Below are 26,342 nucleotides of genomic sequence, written 5' to 3'. Positions count from 1 at the left end.
GTCTGCCTGTCTGCCTGTCTGTCTGCCTGCCTGTCTGTCTGTCTGTCTGTCTGTCTGTCTGTCTGCCTGTCTGCCTGTCTGCCTGCCCGTCTGTCTGCCTGCCCGTCTGTCTGTCTGCCTGCCTGCCCGTCTGTCTGCCCGCCTGTCTGTCTGTCTGTCTGCCTGTCTGTCTGTCTGCCTGTCTGTCTGCCTGCCCGCCCGTCCGTCCGCCCGCCCGTCCGTCCGTCCGTCCGTCTGTCTGTCTGTCTGCCTGTCCGCTGCATGTGTCTGTCTGTCTGTCTGTCTGTCTGTCTGTCTGTCTGTCTGTCTGTCTGTCTGTCTGTCTGTCTGTCTGTCTGTCTGTCTGCCTGCCTGCCTGCCCGTCTGTCTGCCTAGATAAATGGCTATTGATTTCCTGCTTTGACATGTAACAAAAACATTACTGGATTGCAATCACTCTGACTGGCTCACCAAAATGAAGTCCTGTGATTCTTGGCGGGCAGTTGGGGGTGATATCATCTTTTGGACTGATATCAATGAGTTCACTCAGGCAGTTAAAATGGACTTCCTGTAACACTATGGTAAACAAAAGGAGAATGCAGCAACATGGTCTGTCATATTACTATTGTTGAAGACAGAACACAGGTCGAATTCTTCTTCTCTATTGTTGAAGACAGAACACAGGTGGAATTCTTCTTCTCTATTGTTGAAGACAGAACACAGGTGGAATTCTTCTTCTCTATTGCTGAAGACAGAACACGGGTGGAATTCTTCTTCTCTATTGTTGAAGCCAGAACACAGGTGGAATTCTTCTTCTCTATTGTTGAAGCCAGAACACAGGTGGAATTCTTCTTCTCTATTGTGGAAGACAGAACACAGGTGGAATTCTTCTTCTGTCAGAAACAGGAAGTCGAAGACTCCTTAACCCGAGAGCTGCTGTACAGTTATTTATTTATTTTTAAAGCACAAATAACGAAATTAATTTCTTTCAGTGAGATGCTAAAGATTATCTTTAAGTACGTCAGATCTTAGAGCGTACTGGTTGTAAAGAACAGCTAGCTGTGATGTAGCCTATATCACTACTAACCAAGGCCTGTACAGAGAGAGATACTTCCAAATGAGAGTATATCAACAAATAAATAACGTGTCATCAATGTTCACATTTGACTCGTATGATGGTTTTGTAGACCGACTCTGATCGAGACTCATTTCATATTACCCTTTTTCTCCAATCCTCTGAGATTCGAGTCTCAGGTGTCCGACCCCTGATGAAAGGAATTAAAGAAGAAGAAATGACTTTCATTAAGAAAGTCTAATTCCCCCCCTCCCTCCTCCTCCTCCTCCTCATCCTCCTTTTGATCTGACGCCAGAATAAATAATTTATGCCGATGAATCTTCTTTAGTTCGTTCAGGAGCTACGGATCAGAGTTGGAGAAGGGACAGTCACAATCACACAGAGTGCTTCTGATCTAGTCAGAGAGGTGATTCAGAGTACACACACACGCACACACACACACGCGCACACACACACACGCAAACAAACACACACACACACACACACACGCACGCACGCACACACACACACACACGCACGCACGCACGCAAACACACACACACACACGCACGCACTCACACACACTCCTGACACACAGATGACGTGGCAGTAAACACACGTCCCATATGTATGTATATATTATATGTATATATACAGTATCACTGAGTGTACAAAACATTAAGAATATTGAGTTGTTCTGAGGGCAAAAGGGGATGAAATTCAGTATTAGGAAGGTGTTCTTAATATTTTGTCCACAGTATGTGCTAAGTTGTTCCCATATATATATACATATATATATGCAGGATCATATTTGATCAATTATATTACTACAGAGAAGTGTGAAGGATTATAACCTTGGTTTTTATTTGGAAAATTGAAAACTAAACCTAAATTGAAAACTAAATTGAAACAAAAACTGAATTGAACACTAAAACTAAATTGAAAACTAAATTGAAACTAAAACTGAATTGAAAACTAAATTGAAACTATAAAACTAAATTGAAACTAAAACTAAATTGAAAACTAAAACTAAATTGAAAACTAAATTGAAACTAAAACTAAATTGAAACTAAAACTAAATTGAAACTAAAACTAAATTGAAAACTAAAACTAAATTGAAACTATAAAACTAAATTGAAACTAAAACTAAATTGAAAACTAAATTGAAACTATAAAACTAAATTGAAACTAAAACTAAATTGAAACTAAAACTAAATTTAAACTAAAACTAAATTGAAACTAAAACTAAATTGAAACTAAAACTAAATTGAAACTAAAACTAAATTGAAACTAAAACTAAATTGAAAACTAAATTGAAACTAAAACTAAATTGAAAACTAAATTGAAACTAAAACTAAATTGAAACTAAAACTAAATTGAAACTAAAACTAAATTGAAACTAAAACTAAATTGAAACTAAAACTAAATTGAAAACTAAATTGAAACTATAAAACTAAATTGAAAACTAAATTGAAACTAAAACTAAATTGAAAACTAAATTGAAACTATAAAACTAAATTGAAACTAAAACTAAATTGAAACTAAAACTAAATTGAAACTAAAACTAAATTGAAACTAAAACTAAATTGAAACTAAAACTAAATTGAAACTAAAACTAAATTGAAACTAAAACTAAATTGAAACGAAAACTAAATTGAAAACTAAATTGAAACTAAAACTAAATTGAAAACTAAATTGAAACTAAAACTAAATTGAAACTAAAACTAAATTGAAAACTAAATTGAAACTAAAACTAAATTGAAACTAAAACTAAATTGAAACTAAAACTAAATTGAAACTAAAACTAAATTGAAACTAAAACTAAATTGAAACTAAAACTGAATTGAAAACTAAAACTAAATTGAAAACTAAAACTAAATTGCAATTCAGTTGTGTGTTTTGTTTATAATTCCTAAATGCACGTTTGCGGTACGTGGTATTTGTATGTGTAAATAAATCTATTTATATATCTATATTATTATTATTATTATATTCTCAAAACAATAAACATGTTATGGAGTCAGTCTACAGTGCAGTATTTGAATTATATATTTAATGAAATGTATGAAATTAATGTTGCACATGTGAAAACTAATTGTGGGTACATTATGACAATCAGCAACCTCAAAACAACACTTCAGTCAATTAGCACATGGACCTCCTCCTGTGTCGTGGGGTGAGCCTCCTGCGTCGTGGGGTGAGCCTCCTGCGTCGTGGGGTGAGCCTCCTCCTGCGTCGTGGGGTGAGCCTCCTGCGTCGTGGGGTGAGCCTCCTGCGTCGTGGGGTGAGCCTCCTGCGTCGTGGGGTGAGCCTCCTGCGTCGTGGGGTGAGCCTCCTGCGTCGTGGGGTGAGCCTCCTGTGTCGTGGAGTGAGCCTCCTGCGTCGTGGGGTGTGCCTCCTGCGTTGTGGGGTGAGCCTCCTGTGTTGTGGGGTGAGCCTCCTGTGTCGTGGGGTGAGCCTCCTGTGTCGTGGGGTGAGTACGCTCCTGTAACTCAGGCCTCCCAGAGGTAAATGATAGGGCTGTGTAGTAACTCAGGGCTCTCAGAGGTAAATGATAGGGCTGTGTAGTAACTCAGGCCTCCCAGAGGTAAATGATAGGGCTGTGTAGTAACTCAGGGCTCTCAGAGGTAAATGATAGGGCTGTGTAGTAACTCAGGGCTCTCAGAGGTAAATGATAGGGCTGTGTAGTAACTCAGGGCTCTCAGAGGTAAATGATAGGGCTGTGTAGTAACTCAGGGCTCTCAGAGGTAAATGATAGGGCTGTGTAGTAACTCAGGGCTCTCAGAGATAAATGATAGGGCTGTGTAGTAACTCAGGCCTCTCAGAGGTAAATGATAGGGCTGTGTAGTAACTCAGGCCTCCCATAGGTAAATGATAGGGCTGTGTAGTAACTCAGGGCTCCCAGAGGTAAATGATAGGGCTGTGTAGTAACTCAGGGCTCTCAGAGGTAAATGATAGGGCTGTGTAGTAACTCAGGCCTCCCAGAGGTAAATGATAGGGCTGTGTAGTAACTCAGGCCTCCCAGAGGTAAATGATAGGGCTGTGTAGTAACTCAGGGCTCCCAGAGGTAAATGATAGGGCTGTGTAGTAACTCAGGGCTCCCAGAGGTAAATGATAGGGCTGTGTAGTAACTCAGGCCTCCCAGAGGTAAATGATAGGGCTGTGTAGTAACTCAGGCCTCCCAGAGGTAAATGATAGGGCTGTGTAGTAACTCAGGGCTCTCAGAGGTAAATGATAGGGCTGTGTAGTAACTCAGGGCTCTCAGAGGTAAATGATAGGGCTGTGTAGTAACTCAGGGCTCTCAGAGGTAAATGATAGGGCTGTGTAGTAACTCAGGGCTCTCAGAGGTAAATGATAGGGCTGTGTAGTAACTCAGGGCTCTCAGAGGTAAATGATAGGGCTGTGTAGTAACTCAGGGCTCTCAGAGGTAAATGATAGGGCTGTGTAGTAACTCAGGGCTCCCAGAGGGCTGTAAATGATAGGGCTGTGTAGTAACTCAGGGCTCCCAGAGGTAAATGATAGGGCTGTGTAGTAACTCAGGGCTCCCAGAGGTAAATGATAGGGCTGTGTAGTAACTCAGGGCTCTCAGAGGTAAATGATAGGGCTGTGTAGTAACTCAGGGCTCTCAGAGGTAAATGATAGGGCTGTGTAGTAACTCAGGGCTCCCAGAGGTAAATGATAGGGCTGTGTAGTAACTCAGGGCTCCCAGAGGTAAATGATAGGGCTGTGTAGTAACTCAGGGCTCCCAGAGGTAAATGATAGGGCTGTGTAGTAACTCAGGCCTCCCAGAGGTAAATGATAGGGCTGTGTAGTAACTCAGGGCTCTCAGAGGTAAATGATAGGGCTGTGTAGTAACTCAGGCCTCCCAGAGGTAAATGATAGGGCTGTGTAGTAACTCAGGGCTCTCAGAGGTAAATGATAGGGCTGTGTAGTAACTCAGGGCTCTCAGAGGTAAATGATAGGGCTGTGTAGTAACTCAGGGCTCCCAGAGGTAAATGATAGGGCTGTGTAGTAACTCAGGGCTCTCAGAGGTAAATGACAGGGCTGTGTAGTAACTCAGGGCTCTCAGAGGTAAATGATAGGGCTGTGTAGTAACTCAGGGCTCCCAGAGGTAAATGATAGGGCTGTGTAGTAACTCAGGGCTCTCAGAGGTAAATGACAGGGCTGTGTAGTAACTCAGGGCTCTCAGAGGTAAATGATAGGGCTGTGTAGTAACTCAGGCCTCTCAGAGGTAAATGATAGGGCTGTGTAGTAACTCAGGGCTCTCAGAGGTAAATGATAGGGCTGTGTAGTAACTCAGGGCTCTCAGAGGTAAATGATAGGGCTGTGTAGTAACTCAGGGCTCCCAGAGGTAAATGATAGGGCTGTGTATTGTGTAGTCACTCAGGGCTCTCAGAGGTAAAGCAGGTCATTAACCAACTCTCTTGTGGTATGCAGCCTCAATCACACTAATTTCTCAACAGGTCTTTCATCAACTAGCTACAGAGCAGGAGCGTGTGTGTGTGTGTGTGTGTAATGTGACACAGTTGGCAATTAACACCCTGACATCATGTGTAGTCTCTTGGCTCCTACCCATCTACATATACATCTCTATCTAAACCCTGGGGATTTGACTATCACTGTAGAGGTTTGACGGGGTGGCCCAAAAATGCCAACCTATTCCCTATGTAGCGCACTACTTTTAACCAGAGCCCAATAGGCCCTTGTCAAAAGTAGTGCACTATATAGTGCCATTAGGGATGTAACTGAGGACTCACAGAAGAACAGATTCACATTGTTAGCCAGGTGGATCGAGTGTCACTATGTGTCAATTGATTTTCCAAAAGGAAAACTGTTTTGAATATGTGTTAGATGTGAAGAGCCAGATGTATAGATATGGATACGAGCTGCCTCAGAAATGTACATATCTATGGAAAGACAATAGAAAAAAGACCGGAAATAGATATAAATAGTGATATGATAGTAAGCGTGATTAACAAGGGGAAGTTGAGAAAGAAAGTTTAAAGAGGAAACCAACATACTGTGATGCAAAAAAAACAAACCCAAAAAACCCAGACTGAATTCCTCAATTAGAAATGAATGTGCGGTTTCAATTTGACCGGGACTTCCATGGTGAGATATCCTAATTTTCAATGAACTTTTACAGGTTATTCTCATTGAGATGAATGAGACCTGTGACAAGAGAGACCAGTTGGTCAAATCTGATCTATGAAAACAAGTACCACCTAAACTGACTTGGCTGAATGACTCAAATTTACCCCCCCCCCCCCCCCCCCCCATAAAAACTACATTTATAGCTGTAAAATACACTTCGGGAAAGAAAAACGTTGATTCTTTCTCAAGGACCTCAATCTCTTGTGGTCCATCCTCTCTATACTGCGCAAGAGAGTTTTGGTATTTCTGTTGCGCAACCCAAGACTCCGGGAAAATTAACCAGAGAGAAGCGTTTCATAAGATTCTCTGTGATTATTACTGAAACCTCGACAAGAATCTGTCGACCAAACGGGACACTATTCCCGATATAGTGAACTACATTTGACCACAGACCCCATTTTTTTTTTTTTACACCGGTCAAAACTAGTGCAAGATTTAGCAATAAGGTACAGTTTAGGATGCAAACACATTCCCAGAAGCTAAACCACATCACACAGGAACTGTCATTCAGTTCCTGTTTTAATCAGACTCTTCAGGAGAAGAAATACAATTACTTTTTTTTTTTTTCCCAAGGTTTTTATTTTTTTAAATATTTTTTTTTACAAAAAAAGGAAGGAATGGAGAAATGAAGAGGGGGGGGGTGGGGGGGTGGATTTGTTATCCAATCTACAAAGGGAAGTAATCCAATCCAACTTTCCACATCTCCAGTGTGTTTCCACTGTGTCTCATCTCTCTATCAGATGTACAGTGTCGTTAAAAAGTTTGGGGGGGTCACTTAGAAATGTCCTTGTTTTTTGAAAGAAAAACTATTCTTTTTTTTCTTCCATTAGAATAACATCAAATTGATTAGAAATACATTGTAGACATTTTTAATGTTGTAAATGACTATTGTAGCTGGAAACGGCTGATTTTTGATGGAATATCTACATAGACGTACAGAGGCCCATTATCAGCAACCATCACTCCTGTGTTCCAGTGGCACGTTTGTGTTAGCTAATCCAAGTTTATCATTTTAAAAAGGCTAATTGATCGTTAGAAAACCCTTTTGCAATTATGTTAGCACAGCTGAAAACTGTTGTGTTGATTAAAGAAGCAATACAACTGTCTTTCTTTAGACTAGTTGAGTATCTGGAGCATCAGCCTTTGTATGTTCGATTACAGGCTCAAAATGGCCAGAAACAAAGACCTTTCTTCTGAAACTCATCAGTCTATTCTTGTTCTGAGAAATGAAGGCTATTCCATGAGAGAAACTGCCAAGAAACTGAAGATCTCATACAAAGCTGTGTACTACTTACTCCCTTCACAGAACAGCGCGAACTGTCTCTAACCAGAATAGAAAGAGGAGTCTACACTGTGTTTCTGAGCAATTTGATGTTATTTAATGGACAAAAAATGTGCTTTTCTTTCAAAAACAAGGACATTTCTAAGTGACCCAGTGTACCTCCAGATAAACTGCTATTATTGATTATTATTATTATTATTATATTATTATTATGATTAGAATATTGATCTGCCTGCATGGTGACACAGTCTGGCTTATCACTGGTGACACAGTCTGGCTTATCACTGGTGACACAGTCTGGCTTATCACTGGTGACACAGTCTGGCTTATCACTGGTGACACAGTCTGGCTTATCACTGGTGACACAGTCTGGCTTATCACTGGAGACACAGTCTGGCTTATCACTGGTGACACAGTCTGGCTTATCACTGGTGACACAGTCTGGCTTATCACTGGAGACACAGTCTGGCTTATCACTGGAGACACAGTCTGGCTTATCACTGGTGACACAGTCTGGCTTATCACTGGTGACACAGTCTGGCTTATCACTGGAGACACAGTCTGGCTTATCACTGGTGACACAGTCTGGCTTATCACTGGTGACACAGTCTGGCTTATCACTGGTGACACAGTCTGGCTTATCACTGGTGACACAGTCTGGCTTATCACTGGTGACACAGTCTGGCTTATCACTGGAGACACAGTCTGGCTTATCACTGGAGACACAGTCTGGCTAATCACTGGAGACACAGTCTGGCTTATCACTGGTGACACAGTCTGGCTAATCACTGGAGACACAGTCTGGCTTATCACTGGAGACACAGTCTGGCTTATCACTGGTGACACAGTCTGGCTTATCACTGGTGACACAGTCTGGCTTATCACTGGTGACACAGTCTGGCTTATCACTGGTGACACAGTCTGGCTTATCACTGGAGACACAGTCTGGCTAATCATTGGAGACACAGTCTGGCTTATCACTGGAGACACAGTCTGGCTAATCACTGGAGACACAGTCTGGCTTATCACTGGAGACAGTCTGGCTTATCACTGGTGACACAGTCTGGCTTATCACTGGAGACACAGTCTGGCTAATCACTGGAGACACAGTCTGGCTAATCACTGGATACACAGTCTGGCTAATCACTGGAGACACAGTCTGGCTAATCACCGGAGACACAGTCTGACTAATCACTGAAGAGACACAGTCTGGCTAATCACTGGAGAGACAATGGGGATTTCTCAATATGCATACTGGGCTCCACACTCCCATGCCCCGAGGGCATTCTTTGAGGGCATTCTCTTGAGTATGTTATTATTAGAATGAGAGTGTGGAGAACAAACACATTTTTCATTTGAGAAGCACTGCGCACTCTTGTGCTACCGCATTACAACCTCTCCCTCAACGTCAGCAGGACAAAGACCTTATCGTGGTCCACACAAAGGGGGTGAGCACCCCCACATCCACATCCACATCCACCCCCACATCCACATCCACAGGGCTGAAGTGGAGCTGGTCCAGAGCTTCAAGTTCGTCAGTGTCCACATCACTTAGGAATTAACATGTTCCTGACACACCCACACAGTTGTGAAGAGGGCACGGTAGTGCCTCTTCCCTCTCAGGAAGCTGAAAAGATTTGGCATTGGCCCTCAGGTCCTCAAAAACACCTACAGCTGCACCATTGAGAGCATCTTGACTGGCTACATCACCGCCTGGTACGGCAACTGTAAGGCACCCGACTGCAAGGCGCTACAGAGGGTGGTGAGTACGGCCCAGTACATCACTGGGGCCGAACTCCCTGCCGTCCAGGTCCTCTATACCAGGCGGTGTCAGAAGGACCAACATATCTTGAAAGACTCCAGCCACGCAAGGCTGTTCTCTATGCTGCCGCACGGCAAGCAGTACAAGAGCACCAAGCCTGGAACCAACAGGACCCTGAACAGCTTCTACCCCCAAGCTACAAGATGGGTAAATAGCTAATCAAATGGCTACCCGCTGCTGTTACTGTCTATTATCTATCCTTTTGCATAGTCAATTTAACCCTACATGACCAAAAGTATGTGTACACCTGCTCGCCGAACATCTCATTCTAAAATCATGGTCATTAATATGGAGTTGTCCCCCCCCCCCCTTTGCTGCTATAACAGCCTCTACTCTTCTGGGAAGGCTTTCCACTAGATGTTGGAACATTGCTGCTATAACAGCCTCCACTCTTCTGGGAAGGCTTTCCACTAGATGTTGGAACATTGCTGCTATAACAGCCTCCTCTCTTCTGGGAAGGCTTTCCACTAGATGTTGGAACATTGCTAATATAACAGCCTCCTCTCTTCTGGGAAGGCTTTCCACTAGATGTTGGAACATTGCTGCTATAACAGCCTCCTCTCTTCTGGGAAGGCTTTCCACTAGATGTTGGAACATTGCTGCTATAACAGCCTCCACTCTTCTGGGAAGGCTTTCCACTAGATGTTGGAACATTGCTGCTATAACAGCCTCCACTCTTCTGGGAAGGCTTTCCACTAGATGTTGGAACATTGCTGCTATAACAGCCTCCACTCTTCTGGGAAGGCTTTCCACTAGATGTTGGAACATTGCTGCTATAACAGCCTCCACTCTTCTGGGAAGGCTTTCCACTAGATGTTGGAACATTGCTGCTATAACAGCCTCCACTCTTCTGGGAAGGCTTTCCACTAGATGTTGGAACATTGCTGCTATAACAGCCTCCACTCTTCTGGGAAGGCTTTCCACTAGATGTTGGAACATTGCTGCTATAACAGCCTCCACTCTTCTGGGAAGGCTTTCTACTAGATGTTGGAACAAGCCTGAAATGTCCTCAGTCAATAAGTATCCAACCCCTTTGTTATGTCAAGGAGCCTAAATAAGTTCAGGAGTAGAAATGCTGAACAAGTCACATAATAAGTTGGATACTTATTGACTGAGGACATTTCCTATCTGCAATAATAGTGTTTAACATGAGTTTTGAATGACTACCTCATCTCTGTACCCCACACATACAATTATCTGTAAGGTCCCTCAGTCGAGCAGTGCATTTCAACCACAAAGACCAGGGAGGTTTTCCAATGTCTCGCAAAGAAGGGCACCGATTGGTAAAAATGTCTTGCAATAAAAGCAGATATTGACTATCCCTTTGAGCATGGTGCAGTTATTAATGACACTTTGGATGGTGTATCAATACACCCAGTCACTACAAAGATACAGGCGTCCTTCCTAAATCAGTTGCCGGAGAGGAAGGAAACCGCTCAGGGATTTCACCTTGAGGCCAATGGTGACTTTAAAACAGTTACAGAGTTTGATGTTTGGGATATGAGAAAACTGAGGATGGATCCACATCCATCCTCAGTTTGGATGGAGTTGGATGGAGTTGAATGTTACTGCCTATTCAACTCAATTTGCCGCCAGCCCATGGCAATACAGACAACAAGACAACTACATCAACTAGCAAGCTAGTTTAAAAGGCGAAATAATACCTAAAACAGCCTAAAAAAACGACCTAAATACCTAAAACGAACAAGGTAGATGACTAGCTAGCTGTCAATTCTTCGTGGCTAGCTAGCTAGCTAGCCCTGTTGACTTATTATGGGGTTGCGATATACGCTCACTACAGGGGGTACTGTAGGCAGATGAACAAAATTAACACAGAATGTATGTATTAACGTATCAAGGGCAAATATTGTAGTCAGGCAACATATGAAATGTACATAGGCAACATTTCATTCTGAAGTAAGAGTTTATTTTCTCTCGCTTCATCACCCCCCCCCCTCACCACAGTCATATTGGTTGAGTCATATTTTTGTCCATACTTTTCGTTGAAGCTCGCATCGATGCTTCGAAATGTGTACAAGTGGAGTAAACATTAGAGAAGTGACCTCCGTTGTCCAATTCGAATACTATGATTTGGACTCATGTTAAAGAAGAAGACATGATGTCATTATACCTCCCTGGGTGTTGATGTTTCGGGAGAGACGTGAGGTGGCAGAAACACACACAGAGCATGTAGACTGTGTGAAGTGAAACAGCAAGTACTTTACACACGTTACTTACAGATTAAAGTGACGAAAGAAACAGATGGACGGGCCGAGAGTCACAATATAGCAGAGCTCAGTAGGCATCTACACCTTGTGATTGTTCTTGTGTGTGTGGTGTGTGACGAAGGGCTTAGACTCACGATGTAGCAGGGTATGTGTGTACACTGTGTTTGTGTGTGTGTGTGTGTGTGTGTGTGTGTGCGTGTGTGTATTGTGTGTGTGTGCGTGTGTGTGTGTGTGTGTATTGTGTGAATGTATACTCGTAAAGTGTGCAAGATGAAAGAGGAGACTCACGATGTAGCAGGGCTCGTTCTCTACAGTGCAGAAAGGTTTGTGTGTGTGTGTGTGCGTGCGTGTGTGTGTGTGTGTGTGTGTGTGTGTGTGTGTGTGTGTGTGTGTGTGTGTGTGTGTGTGTGTGTGTGTGTGTGTGTGTGTGTGTATTGTGTGAATGTATACTCGTAAAGTGTGCAAGATGAAAGAGGAGACTCACGATGTAGCAGGGCTCGCAGTAGGCCTTCTTCTCCACAGCGTAGAAGGGTTTGTGTGTGTGTGTGTGTGTGTGTGTTTACAGACGAACTGAGACTCACGATGTAGCAGGGCTCGCAGTAGGCCTTCTTCTCCACAGCGTAGAAAGGTTTCCCGCGCAGCCTGCCACTGCAGGTCATGCAGATGAAGCAGTCCACGTGGAAGACCTGGTCTATGGCGGTACAGCCGGTACCCTCACCCACCACACTATCCCCACAGCTGGCACACCGCCCTGGGGTAGGGGAGGAGAGGAGATGGGGGGGTTAGACTGGTTCATCCAGCTGAAAGAGACCTGGTCTATGGCGGTACAGCCGGTACCCTCACCCACCACACTATCCCCTATCTGTCTGTCTGTCTGTCTGTCTGTCTGTCTGACCGCCCTGGGGTAGAGGAGGAGAGTTAGACCCTCTGACCACAGGTCTGTCTGGCTGTATGTCTGTCTGTCTGTCTGTCTGTCTGTCTGTCTGTCTGTCTGTATGGCTGTCTGTATGGCTTTCTGGCTACAGGAGGAAAAGGAGAGTTAGACCCTCTGACCACAGGTCTGTCTGTCTGTCTGTCTGTCTGTCTGTCTGTCTGTCTGTCTGTCTGTCTGTCTGTCTGTCTGTCTGTCTGTCTGGCTACAGGAGGAAAAGGAGAGTTAGACCCTCTGTTAGAGCCGATTTGGACATATTTGTATAAAAGACTGAACATATGGAGCTCCATGTATATTTGTGTAAATATATTAAATATTAATGTAAATGATGAAATATTAGGTACGTACCTTTATGATTTATATTTACCTGATTGAGATATATTCATTTGTTGTTAGTGTAACTTAGTTTTTGGCCCCCCCTCTTGCCTATTCATTGTATTGTGGTAAGTGTGTTAGGATAAAGGCAGGAAGTTGGGCCTTCGGGAGAGGGAGTCCTTGCTAGATGCGGGAGCGGTATAGTTTTTTGACCATACAGACATACAGACAGGTCATAATATGTATTTTCCATATAAAGTATTCTATGCTTTAAGTTGATTGGAGAATCATTTATTTGTTAGATATAAGAAGAATAAAAATTTTTGTTGCACCATATCCCTAGATGTCATTGAATGTTTGGCCGTTTGAAAACCTTGAGTGTGGACTGTATGCGTACCAAACAACCCCGCTTCAGGCTTGGGCAGTGGCTATGGTAAAGACGAAAGGAAGCCACTACACCCTCTGTCCACAGGTCTGCCTGTCTGGCTATCTGTCTGTATGGCTGTCTGGCTACAGGAGGAAAGGAGAGTTAGACTCCCTGTCCACAGACATTTAACATTTACATTTAAGTCATTTAGCAGACGCTCTTATCCAGAGCGACTTGGCTGTCTGTCTGACTGGCTACGTTAACATGGCAACATGCTCTCTGAACATGCTACCATGACAACATGCTCTCTGAACACACATTACCATGACAACACACTCTCTAAACAAACATTACCATGACACCACACTCTCTGTACACACATTAACATGACACCACACTCTCTGTACACACATCACCATGCCAACACACGCTCTGAACACGTTAACATGACATGCTCTCTGAACACACGTTACCATGACAACATGCTCTCTGAACACACGGTAACATGTCAACACGCTCTCTAAACACGTTACCATGACAACACGTGCACTGTACACACGTTACCATGACAACACACTCTCTGAACACACGGTGACATGACAACACGCTGTCTGAACATGTTAACATGACAGCACTCTCTCTGAACACACGTTACCATGGCAACACACTCTCTGAACACATGGTGACATGTCAACACTCTCTCTGAACACACGTTACCATGACAACACTCTCTCTGAACACGTTAACATGACAACATGCTCTCTGAACACACGTTAACATGACAACATGCTCTCTGAAAACACACGTTACCATGACAACACACTCTCTGAACACGTTACCATGACAGCACACTCTCTGTACACATGTTACCATGACAACACTCTCTCTGAACACAAGTTAACATGACAACACACTCTCTGCACACACGCTAACATGACAACCCACTCTCTGAACACGTTAACGTGACAAGGCGTTCCCTGCACACACGCTAACATGACAACACGTTCCCTGCACACACGTTGCCATGACAACACGTTCCCTGCACACATGTTGCCATGACAACACGCTCTCTGAAGACACGTTAACATGACAACACACTCTCTGAACACGTTACCATGACAACATACTCTCTGAACACGTTAACATGACAACACGTTCCCTGCACACATGTTACCATGACAACACGCTCTCTGAAGACATGTTAACATGACAACACGCTCTCTGAACACGTTACCATGACAACACACTCTCTGAACATGTTAACACACGCTCTCTGTAATAACTTGAGAGGCAATGTACTGTATTGGTTTTTTTTGTAACCTTTTTTTGTATTTGTACCTTGTCAGCTCAGGGATTTGATCGTACAACCTTCCAGGTTACTAGTCCAAAGCTATAACCACTAGGCTACCTGCTCTAACCACTAGGCTACCTGCTCTAACCACTAGGCTACCTGCTCTAACCACTAGGCTACCTGCTCTAACCACTAGACTACCTGCCCCTAACCACTAGGCTACCTGCTCTAACCACTAGGCTACCTGCTCTAACTACTAGACTACCTGCTCTAACCACTAGGCTACCTGCTCTAACCACTAGGCTACCTGCTCTAACCACTAGGCTACCTGCTCTAACCACTAGACTACCTGCCCCTAACCACTAGGCTACCTGCTCTAACCACTAGGCTACCTGCTCTAACCACTAGACGACCTGCTCTAACCACTAGGCTACCTGCTCTAACCACTAGACTACCTGCTCTAACCACTAGACTACCTGCTCTAACCACTAGGCCACCTGCTCTAACCACTAGGCCACCTGCTCTAACCACTAGGCTACCTGCTCTAACCACTAGACGACCTGCTCTAACCACTAGGCTACCTGCTCTAACCACTAGACTACCTGCTCTAACCACTAGACTACCTGCTCTAACCACTAGGCCACCTGCTCTAACCACTAGGCCACCTGCTCTAACCACTAGGTTACCTGCTCTAACCACTAGGCTACCTGCTCTAACCACTAGACTACCTGCTCTAACCACTAGACTACCTGCCTCTAACCAATAGACTACCTGCTCTAACCACTAGACTACCTGCCCCTAACCACTAGACTACCTGCTCTAACTACTAGACTACCTGCTCTAACCACTAGGTTACCTGCTCTAACCACTAGGTTACCTGCTCTAACCACTAGACTACCTGCCCCTAACCACTAGACTACCTGCTCTAACCACTAGGTTACCTGCTCTATCCACTAGACTACCTGCTCTAACTACTAGACTACCTGCTCTAACCACTAGATTACCTGTCTCTAACCACTAGACTACCTACTCTAACCACTGGGCTACCTGCTCTAACCACTAGACTACCTGCTCTAACCACTAGGTTACCTGTCTCTAACTACTAGACTACCTGCTCTAACCACTAGACTACCTGCTCTAACCACTAGACTACCTGCTCTAACTACTAGACTACCTGCTCTAACCACTAGACTACCTGCTCTAACCACTAGGTTACCTGCTCTAACCACTAGGTTACCTGCTCTAACCACTAGACTACCTGCTCTAACCACTAGACTACCTGCTCTAACCACTAGGTTACCTGCTCTAACCACTAGACTACCTGCTCTAACCACTAGACTACCTGCTCTAACCACTAGACTACCTGCTCTAACTACTAGACTACCTGCTCTAACCACTAGACTACCTGCTCTAACCACTAGACTACCTGCTCTAACCGATAGACTACCTGCTCTAACCACTAGACTACCTGCTCTAACCACTAGACTACCTGCTCTAACCAACTGAGTGCAGTATATACATATGAGATGAGTATGTATCAAACATAAGCTACTAATCTTATCAGAGAGGTCCTAGTTTAACCAACTGATACTACTAGTTTAACCCTAACCAGCTACTAATCTTATCAGAGAGGTCCTAGTTTAACCAACTGATACTACTAGTTTAACCCTAACCAACTGATACTACTAGTTTAACCCTAACCAACTGATACTACTAGTTTAACCAACTGATACTACTAGTTTAACCCTAACCAAATGATACTACTAGTTTAACCAACTGATACTACTAGTTTAACCCTAACCAACTGATACTACTAGTTTAACCAACTGATACTACTAGTTTAACCCTAACCAACTGATACTACTAGTTTAACCAACTGATACTACTAGTTTAACCCTAACCAACTGATACTACTAGTTTAAACAAATGATACTACTAGTTTAACCCTAACCAACTGATACTACTAGTTTAACCCTAACCAACTGATACTACTAGTTTAACCCTAACCAACTACTAATCTTATCATAACAGGAAGCAGAATGATGTATTCAACACCACTGTTTCCTTGAACTGGCCGTAATAAAATCACCACGTGATCAGATCTCCCCAGATGTAGATCTTACAGATCAACGAGGACTATTGATCTGCAATCAAGTGTCTGGTGAAGTAAAGATTTCTACCAAAGCCAAAAGGAATTGGACACTAAGAATACTTCATATTCAAGGCCCGATAGCATCTCAAGGGAATGTCTGAGATGATTCTTTATATCGGAAAGGACCAAGAACTGAACACATCTGAGGCCGTTGATGCTGAGGGGGGCATCATTTTCTGGCTAATTAAGATGGTATCGTTAGGTACCGCTATCACTACTTTTACTACACACCCTCCTGCTATAGCTTCAATGGACATACTGTAGATTTGTATTTATACCTACATTGATAAATAGATTTGAATGCAAATAAATGATTTCCAAACTATACTATATGTATAATTGAGTCTAATAAAATGAAGTGTAACACTCTTAGCTAAATCCTAATGTTCATGGATACGGACGAGGATGGAATTTTTTTATTTTACCTTTATTTAACCAGGCAAGTCAGTTAAGAACAAATTCTTATTTTCAATGACGGCCTAGGAACAGTGGGTTTAACTGCCTGTTCAGGGGGCAGAACGACAGATTTGTACCTTGTCAGCTCGGGGATTTGAACTTGCAACCTTTCGTTTACTAGCCCAACTCTCTAACCACTAGGCTACCCTGCCGTCCCCTGGGGACACTTTATTTAAAACAAAGTCTCTGCATCACATTGCGACACAGCCAACATTGATTAGAAAACGTCAAACAATCAGTTAATGTTTTAATGATAAAGATACTAAAACGTTTGTAGGCTCTGTCTCCGTCTTGACTTTGATATTGAGCTGGTATTATAGCGCCAGAAAAGAGACAGATTACACAGTGTGGAAAAAACGGCATTTTGATATCTTTAATTGACTCGAAGATATCTTTAATTGAGTTTAAGATGTCCCCAACTCAATGAGAAGTTTATCTTTTGACCCAAGATAAATTAGCGATAAAATAACATTTATATTTTACCATAATGCGGTTTTAGAAAATATATCTTACAATGTTTTTTTTTCACTAAAGAGACAGAATCTCTGAAGAAAAAATAAAGTATTTTTTAATTTCACTTTTTATCTTCTTGATCTGGCGTCTGGATCGGGACTCGTGTTACAGACACACTGAGGCAGGAGATGGGATATCAGACACACTGAGGCAGGAGATGGGAAACAGGGGATATCAGACACACTGAGGCAGGAGATGGGAAACAGGGGATATCAGACACACTGAGGCAGGAGATGGGAAACAGGGGATATCAGACACACTGAGGCAGGAGATGGGAAACAGGGGATATCAGACACACTGAGGCAGGAGATGGGATATCAGACACACTGAGGCAGGAGATGGGATATCAGACACACTGAGGCAGGAGATGGGAAACAGGGGATATCAGACACACTGAGGCAGGAGATGGGAAACAGGGGATATCAGACACACTGAGGCAGGAGATGGGAAACAGGGGATATCAGACACACTGAGGCAGGAGATGGGAAACAGGGGATATCAGACACACTGAGGCAGGAGATGGGATATCAGACACACTGAGGCAGGAGATGGGATATCAGACACACTGAGGCAGGAGATGGGATATCAGACACACTGAGGCAGGAGATGGGATATCAGACACACTGAGGCAGGAGATGGGATATCAGACACACTGAGGCAGGAGATGGGAAACAGGGGATATCAGACACACTGAGACAGGAGATGGGATATCAGACACACTGAGGCAGGAGATGGGAAACAGGGGATATCAGACACACTGAGGCAGGAGATGGGAAACAGGGGATATCAGACACACTGAGGCAGGAGATGGGATATCAGACACACTGAGGCAGGAGATGGGATATCAGACACACTGAGGCAGGAGATGGGATATCAGACACACTGAGGCAGGAGATGGGATATCAGACACACTGAGGCAGGAGATGGGATATCAGACACACTGAGGCAGGAGATGGGAAACAGGGGATATCAGACACACTGAGACAGGAGATGGGATATCAGACACACTGAGGGGAGATGGGAAACAGGGGATATCAGACACACTGAGGCAGGAGATGGGAAACAGGGGATATCAGACACACTGAGGCAGGAGATGGGATATCAGACACACTGAGGCAGGAGATGGGAAACAGGGTATATCAGACACACTGAGGCAGGAGATGGGAAACAGGGGATATCAGACACACTGAGGCAGGAGATGGGAAACAGGGGATATCAGACACACTGAGGCAGGAGATGGGAAACAGGGGATATCAGACACACTGAGGCAGGAGATGGGAAACAGGGGATATCAGACACACTGAGGCAGGAGATGGGATATCAGACACACTGAGGCAGGAGATGGGAAACAGGGTATATCAGACACACTGAGGCAGGAGATGGGAAACAGGGTATATCAGACACACTGAGGCAGGAGATGGGATATCAGACACACTGAGGCAGGATATGGGAAACAGGGGATATCAGACACACTGAGGCAGGAGATGGGATATCAGACACACTGAGGCAGGAGATGGGAAACAGGGGATATCAGACACACTGAGGCAGGAGATGGGAAACAGGGGATATCAGACACACTGAGGCAGGAGATGGGAAACAGGGGATATCAGACACACTGAGGCAGGAGATGGGAAACTGGGGATATCAGACACACTGAGGCAGGAGATGGGAAACAGGGGATATCAGACACACTGAGGCAGGAGATGGGAAATAGGGGATATCAGACACACTGAGGCAGGAGATGGGATATCAGACACACTGAGGCAGGACATGGGAAACAGGGGATATCAGACACACTGAGGCAGGAGATGGGAAACAGGGGATATCAGACACACTGAGGCAGGAGATGGGAAACAGGGGATATCAGACACACTGAGGCAGGAGATGGGAAACAGGGGATATCAGACACACTGAGGCAGGAGATGGGAAACAGGGGATATCAGACACACTGAGGCAGGAGATGGGATATCAGACACACTGAGGCAGGAGATGGGATATCAGACACACTGAGGCAGGAGATGGGATATCAGACACACTGAGGCAGGAGATGGGATATCAGACACACTGAGGCAGGAGATGGGATATCAGACACACTGAGGCAGGAGATGGGAAACAGGGGATATCAGACACACTGAGACAGGAGATGGGATATCAGACACACTGAGGCAGGAGATGGGAAACAGGGGATATCAGACACACTGAGGCAGGAGATGGGAAACAGGGGATATCAGACACACTGAGGCAGGAGATGGGATATCAGACACACTGAGGCAGGAGATGGGAAACAGGGTATATCAGACACACTGAGGCAGGAGATGGGAAACAGGGGATATCAGACACACTGAGGCAGGAGATGGGAAACAGGGGATATCAGACACACTGAGGCAGGAGATGGGATATCAGACACACTGAGGCAGGAGATGGGAAACAGGGGATATCAGACACACTGAGGCAGGAGATGGGAAACAGGGGATATCAGACACACTGAGGCAGGAGATGGGAAACAGGGGATATCAGACACACTGAGGCAGGAGATGGGAAACAGGGGATATCAGACACACTGAGGCAGGAGATGGGAAACAGGGGATATCAGACACACTGAGGCAGGAGATGGGATATCAGACACACTGAGGCAGGAGATGGGAAACAGGGTATATCAGACACACTGAGGCAGGAGATGGGAAACAGGGGATATCAGACACACTGAGGCAGGAGATGGGAAACAGGGGATATCAGACACACTGAGGCAGGAGATGGGATATCAGACACACTGAGGCAGGAGATGGGAAACAGGGGATATCAGACACACTGAGGCAGGAGATGGGAAACAGGGGATATCAGACACACTGAGGCAGGAGATGGGAAACAGGGGATATCAGACACACTGAGGCAGATATCAGAGTCAGGGTGTGTGTATGTGTGTGTGTGTGTGTGTGTGTGTGTGTGTGTGTGTGTGTATGTGTGTGTGTCTGTATGTGTGTGTGTGTGTCTGTGTGTGTGTGTGTGTGTGTGTGTGTGTGTGTGTGTGTGTGTGTGTGTCTGTATGTGTGTGTGTGTGTGTGTGTGTTTGTGTGTGTGTGTGTATATATACAGCGAAGCAGGGGGATATATTAGAATCAGACACCACTACAGCTCCATTTCCTGTGTTTCCATCATAAGAATCAAACAGAAATGGGGGACAAGCTGCATCTGTTCCAGGTGTGTGTGTGTGTGTGTGTGTGTGTGTGTGTGTGTGTGTGTGTCTGTGTGTGTGTGTGTGTGTGTGTGTATATACAGCGAAGCAGAGGGATCTGTTCCAGGTATCACAACTAGAGGAACCTTAGGAAGTGATTAAATAGCCCGGATTCATAGCATGACCACTCAATAATTTTCTCCTGACCCCCCCCCCCCCCCCCCCCAAAAAAGAAGTTGGCCACTCCCTAAACTTTCTGAAATGTCTATTGTTTTAAAATCCATTTGGCAAACGTCCTTATTCAGGGTGACTTCCAGGGTGACTTTACACAAACAGGCCCAGCTATCAGGTTTCATCTGGTTCCACCTCAATTACAGAGGCTGTGTTACCTACTGTACGCTATGAGAACGGTACGGGGGAGAGAGATTAAACAAACTAGAGATGGCGCGCGTCTCGAGGGGGGGGGATGTGTGGGTGTCAATGGAATCACAGGTTGGTAATCACTTCAGAGAGCCAGAGGGGAGGAGGAGGAGGGGAGGGGGCAGGAGGGAAGGAGACAAAAATAGAGAGAGTTACAGAGGGAAGGAGGGGGGAGAGGGAGAATGAGAGAGAGTTACAGAGGTGGGGGGGGATGAGAGAAAGAGAGTTACAGTGGGAAGGAGGGGGAGAGGGAGAATGAGAGAGAGTTACAGAGGTGGGGGGATGAGAGAAAGAGAGTTACAGAGGGAAGGAGGGGGGAATGAGAGAAAGAGAGTTACAGGGGTGGGGGGGGGTGAGAGTTACAGAGGGAAGGAGGGGGGAATGAGAGAAAGAGAGTTACAGAGGTGGGGGGGTGAGAGAAAGAGAGTTACAGAGGGAAGGAGGGGGGATGAGAGAAAGAGAGTTACAGAGGTGGGGGGGAATGAGAGAAAGAGAGTTAAAGAGGGAAGGAGGGGGGGATGAGAGAAAGAGAGTTACAGAGATAGGGGGGGGGATGAGAGAAAGAGAGTTACAGAGGTAGGGGGAATGAGAGAAAGAGAGTTACAGAGGTAGGGGGGGAATGAGAGAAAGAGAGTTACAGAGGGAGGGGGGTGGTGAGAGAAAGAGAGTTACAGAGGTAGGGGGGTGAGAGAAAGAGAGTTACAGAGATAGGGGGGATGAGAGAAAGAGATTTACAGAGGTAGGGGGAATGAGAGAAAGAGAGTTACAGAGGTAGGGGGGGATGAGAGAAAGAGAGTTACAGAGGTAGGGTGGGGGAATGAGAGAAAGAGAGTTACAGAGGTAGGGGGTGAGAGAAAGAGAGTTACAGAGGTAGAGGGGGAATGAGAGAAAGAGAGAGAAAGGGAGCGAGAGAGAGAGAAAGAGAGAGGGTGGGTGGGTGGGAGAGATTGGCAGAGACACTGTTATAGTCTTCAGATCACAGGGCATATTCAGTGAGTGGATAAGAGAGCCCAACGTGTCCCACAGGGCTCCCACTTTAAACAGCCAGAAGGAAACCTCTCGGAAATCATTTCCCTTTTGGTGGCTCGGTATCGCTAGGGCCCTCAGGAGCCATTTGTGTGTGTGTGTGTGTGCTATTTGTGTTTGTTTGGGTGTGTGTGAGCTATTTGTGTGTGAGTGCATGCTGTGCATAGTCATATACACACACACACACACACACACACACACACACACTCTCACACACACACACACACACAGTGCCAAAGACGAGCACACACCCCACACGTCGCCAGACGTGCACATACACAGACATAATTACCTTAATATACACATGAATCCATCGTAGGCAGTACAAACATATTCCGAACGCATATTGAACAAGTTCTTCAATGTTGTATTATAGTCCATGACAATCGTGTAATTATATTTAAAGGGACATTTCCCCACGCTGCTCTTTTTATATTTAAAGTGACATTTCCCCACGCTGCTCTTTTTATATTTAAAGGGACATTTCCCCACGCTGCTCTTTTTATATTTAAAGGGGCATTTCCCCACGCTGCGTTCGCCAGCTACTCGTTCACCAGACACTCGTTCACCAGCTACTCGTTCGCCAGCTACTCGTTCGCCAGCCACTCGTTCGCCAGCCACTCGTTCGCCAGCCACTCGTTCGCCAGCCACTCGTTCGCCAGCCACTCGTTCGCCAGCCACTCGTTCGCCAGCCACTCGTTCACCAGCCACTCGTTCACCAGCCACTCGTTCACCAGCTTGCGAATACCTATTTGTTTTTACTTCTACAACAACTGTAAAGTTTAGTCACGGTGTTCATGTACGAGGATGTGCAAACTACGAGCAAGCACAGGCTGCTGGGTAACATTCCATCAAGATGTCGAGCAGAACTAGTTAGTTAAAACTCCCTTTGTTTATCTTAACTAACATCTAGTTTAGCTAGCTTTCATAATATACTGGCTAGACATTACAAAGCAAATCAATGTAATTAGCCACTAGAGGCTAGTGATGTGATTTGCAACTTTGCAAGTTAACTTAACCTAATGTAGCTAAAGTTATCTATAGCCTACCGAACCGTATATAACCGTGAGCTAGCTAACTACCACTGAGGCTAACGTGACAAGTTAACTTAACCTAATGTAGCTAAAGTTATCTATAGCCTACCGAACCGTATCTAACCGTGAGCTAGCTAACTACCACTGAGGCTAACGTGACAAGTTAACTTAACCTAATGTAGCTATAGCCTACCGAACCGTATCTAACCGTGAGCTAGCTAACTACCACTGAGGCTAACGTGACAAGTTAACTTAACCTAATGTAGCTAAAGTTATCTATAGCCTACAGAACCGTATCTAACCGTGAGCTAGCTAAATACCACTGAGGCTAACGTGACAAGTTAACTTAACCTAATGTATCTATAGCCTACCGAACCGTATCTAACCGTGAGCTAGCTAACTACCACTGAGGCTAACGTGACAACGTGAGCTAGCTAACTACCACTGAGGCTAACGTGACAGGCATATGTGTTCTATTTACAGAGTCCGATCCCATTAGCATCATCATCAAATTGACACTGAGGGGCTGTTACATCCGATGCCTGTTTGCCTGAGGCTGATGCCGTGCAGGTGCTTATATGCACATACACATGCATACACACACACACACACACTCGTATTCAAACGCACACACATGTAAATAGTGCCACACATGAACTCCAACATACTACCATCTACTGTATCTTGCCTATGCTGCTCTGTACCATCACTCATTCATATATCCTTATGTACATATTCTTTATCCCCTTACACTTGTGTGTATAAGACAGTAGTTTTGGAATTGTTAGTTAGATTACTGGTTGGTTATTATTGCATTGTCGGAACTAGAAGCACAAGCATTTCGCTACACTCGCATTAACATCTGCTAACCATGTGTATGTGACAAATAACATTTGATTTGATTTGACTTTTTGATTTATTCAGTTGGACTTCCTGTTTAGATTTGTGTTGTCCTTGATGTCTGTTGTTTTTGTTTTCTGTTGTTTTCCTTTGCCTATTTTATTTTCTTCATTTTGTTAGTTGTTGTTTTGGTTGGGTTGGAGGGGGACAGTGGCTTGGGGGAATTTTTGGATGGTTGAGGGGCAGCTCTCGAGAAACTGTGGGGTGATTTTGGATACTTGGCGGTCGGGAACTTGTCTGTCACCGTGCCCTTGGGCAGGGCGCTTAACCCCTTGTGGAAATCACCTTTCCATGACACCATGATGAGCAGTGGAAGAGGAAGAATAAAAATAATAATAAAAATCGTGAAACATTAAAAAAAAATTATCTTTGTAGATAAAATTATACTAAATATTTCACGTCACCAAATAATTGATTAAAACATAGAATTGTTCAATGAAACTCTACAGTAGCCTCAACAGCACTCTGTAAGGTAGCACAATGGTGTAGCCGGAGGACAGCTAGCATCCATCCTCCTTTGGTTACATTGACTTCAAAACAAAACATAGAAGGCGTGTGTTTCTCACCCCCTTCCATAGACTGACACAGTAATTATGACAACATCCGGAGGACATCCTCCAACCTATCAGAGCTCTTGCAGCATGAACTGACATGTTGTCCACCCAATCAAAGGATCAGAGAATTAATATAGAATGAATATAGTACTGAAACCAAGCTACAGCGAATGTGGTGAGTAGTTGAATCAAAGAGAGAGAAAGACAATAGTTGAACAGTTTTGAACAAATGAATATCTTCAAAAATGAAGGAGAAGCAAGAGAGAGAGAGAGAGAGCAAAATAATGCAGCTAGCTAATGAAGCCTACCCGGCTCAAACAGAGAGGGATGCTATGTTAGCTAGCTGGCTATGGCTATCCAACAGAGAGGGATGCTATGTTAGCTAGCTGGCTATGGCTATCCAACAGAGAGGGATGCTATGTTAGCTAGCTGGCTATGACTATCCAACAGAGAGGGATGCTATGTTAGCTAGCTGGCTATGGCTATCCAACAGAGAGGGATGCTATGTTCGCTAGCTGGCTATGGCTATCCAACACCGGAACTCTTCCAAGTCAAGGTAAGCTTTTGGTTTGATTAATTTATTGCCACGTGGCCTACTGGTGTAACTGTTAAAACTCCTTGCTGACTGTACACTCTACTGCATGATTGGAGCAGGCTTACTAACTAACTAACATGTTAGTTCTAGATGCTATGTTGACAACGATGTAGGCTGTGTGTAGCAGTTAGCGGTTATGATATGAAGGTTTGGCTTGGAAAGGTTTTTGGTCACAGACAGCTGATGTGTTGTGCACTGAAATCCACAAGTGAAGGGAAAAGATGGGACAAGATGCTAGAAGGAATACAAAATCAAAGGGATCATGCTGTTTGTACGTGGCTGCTATGAAAGTGAACTGTGTTTGCGTGTGATCAGGGGTGCATTCATTCTGACAATTCTGTTGAAAAACATTTCTTAAACGGAAGCAAACGGAGCAAAACGGGCATGAACAAATCTGGATTTGTCCAATAGAAACTCTTGTTTGCAACTGTTGGACTAAGAGTGTGCAAGGCGTTATTGAACGTGTCCATGTCTGTCACCTCGATTACTCAAATGTCTCTCAACCTGTGCGCACCTTCTTTGTAAACTTTAATTCATAGCCAAAGTTGTAGCAACCTCATGATGGGTGTAGGGAAAAATTGAAGTATGATGCAGTATCCTAAACCTATGTATGTTACATTTAACTGGGTGACGGGAATATGTGACACGTTTTCAGGAACCTTCCCGCTAGCCATGATTGGCTGAGATAATGGATGGGCTGGATATTCCGAGAGATGAGTTTGGATTGGTCTGCCATGTAGCACGTTTCTGTCCATAACATGAGCTGCTCAGTGTTGATAATCCTTTCTAACGCGTTAGTATTATTTTTAAAGATATCACGAAGAACTGCTCTCCACTTTCTGGAGGACCGAGTTTTGAAATCAGTGGAATGCCCGGTGCTATTAGAGTATTATAGCTAAGGAGATGGAGAAAATTCTGGTGTTCGATTGGAAATATGCAGAGTGAGTCGAAAGGAGAACACACACAGAAGGCTGTTGTATAAAACACCTGTCTCTGGATTACATCTTCAAACTAAGGGCAACCATGGCATCTGTGATAGAGAGGGAGAAGCGCCCATCCATGTATACAGGTAAGAGAGTCTAGCTAGCTACATTTTC

General features: G+C 44.4%; 1 pseudogene; it reads right to left on the bottom strand.

The window, feature by feature from the left end:
* Positions 1 to 26,342, bottom strand: part of LOC115126846 (lipoma-preferred partner homolog) — a 582,609-nt pseudogene that overhangs the window by 111,187 nt on the left and 445,080 nt on the right.

This window comes from Oncorhynchus nerka, linkage group LG24 (genome assembly GCF_034236695.1).
Source record: "Oncorhynchus nerka isolate Pitt River linkage group LG24, Oner_Uvic_2.0, whole genome shotgun sequence".
NCBI classification, from domain to species: domain Eukaryota; kingdom Metazoa; phylum Chordata; class Actinopteri; order Salmoniformes; family Salmonidae; genus Oncorhynchus; species Oncorhynchus nerka.
The sequence above is the reverse complement of the archived record's forward strand: the minus strand, read 5'-3'. Positions and strand labels throughout refer to the sequence as shown.